General features: G+C 33.3%; 1 long non-coding RNA gene across 1 annotated transcript; it reads left to right on the forward strand.

Moving 5' to 3' along the window:
* Positions 1 to 6: 6 nt before the first annotated feature.
* Positions 7 to 971, forward strand: LOC109592871 (uncharacterized). The gene is made up of 2 exons (XR_002190605.1): positions 7 to 104; positions 310 to 971. It is a non-coding gene; the product is annotated as an uncharacterized LOC109592871 (long non-coding RNA).
* The last annotated feature ends 461 nt before the right edge of the window (positions 972 to 1,432 follow it).

Consider the following 1,432-nt stretch of genomic DNA (forward strand, 5'->3'; position numbering starts at 1 on the left):
GGAATTTTAATTACTGAATACTGATGTTGCTATAACCACATAGATCCAGTCGAGTACCTGAGTGGAATGGTGACCTTTTCTGAGCTCCGCAAGGTGTCGACAAGGTTAAGGAAGTTAGATTTTGGCCAACAAAAATTTTGATGGTTTAATATTGAATTTCCAGTCTTACAGCCTGGATGGTGTGCTTACATGTGTCAATGGGCCTAAAAGTATTGATGTGCTGCCATTGTGCTCAATAAAATTATGTGTTTCCACAAACTCTCCTCTCTAAAACTTACTATCTCTCTCTCTTTATTGTATTCCTCCTAGCTTCTCTTCTCCACCTTCCTCAGTCTCCCGGCTTTTCTCATCAAGTTGTTCATTTTTTATCTCAGTTACAGACTAACATGCAAAAAGTTAAAACAAGGTCAGCATAATTAATGCAATGTTAAGATTTTTACCATGTGAAGCTCCTTTTGAAGTCAATGTTTTAATGCGTTAGAGACGAAAACTGAAGGAAGATCATTGATAGAATAGTAATTGATAGAATAGTAATTGATAGAATAGTAATTGATAGAATACTATTATCATTTAGTTTATTTTAGGGAGTTGGAACTGCACTGTTGTACATTAACAGCAGCATCATAATTGCTATCAAGTCGCTTCTCATTTTCTCCTTTGGGAATTTTACTCTATGAGTAATTTATCAAATTTGCTTTGCGAGCAAATAGTTTGATCTAGTACTATAATGATAGAAGCTACATATATGGCCTAATTAGATATATAGCAAATCTTAGTCATACGTTTAATATCATCACGTGATTCTAATTGCTGACAAGACACTAAAACAAAATGGAAAGAAGTGGACCTAATTTAGAGGCTGAACGTAAGACTTAAAATCAATTGTGATATCATGATTCTTGATTTTACAGATAATTCTAGCAGTTTTTGTTCTTGTAATTTATTCAAGTGTGTGTTTTGGATCAATTTTATTGTGATGGTGATAATTGTGGTGGTATCTACTACAGTGTGTATTTTTTTCCTTCCACCTGATTTGAATGGTGTTCTCATCCTTCTACTTGTTGTATTGGGGAGTTTATGTTGCTGGCTTTACTGTCTTTTTTCAGTCATTTCTTGTGTCCGTTCTATTTTTGTTCTTAAAAGAAAAGCTAGTAGGAAGCTAAGAAGAAGAGAACTCCTCATTTATTATTCACTAAATACAAATAATCAATTTAATCGCAAGCAACAGTTACAACCTTTACATAGCAGACAGGAGTCAAACAATGAGTTTTGTAGAATTTCTGAATCAAAATCAATGTCTATAAATGATGAAATGCCACTTATAAAAATTGAAACTAAGAATCCAAGTATTCATAATTCTCCCACATCTGCTAATTGCTTTGTTGTCAATGATTGCTCTAATGAAATGCCATATTCTCCTTTAATTCTTCCT

The sequence above is a fragment of the Amphimedon queenslandica genome, unplaced genomic scaffold (genome assembly GCF_000090795.2).
Source record: "Amphimedon queenslandica unplaced genomic scaffold, v1.1 AMPQUscaffold_3668_Cont24341, whole genome shotgun sequence".
Lineage (NCBI taxonomy): Eukaryota > Metazoa > Porifera > Demospongiae > Haplosclerida > Niphatidae > Amphimedon > Amphimedon queenslandica.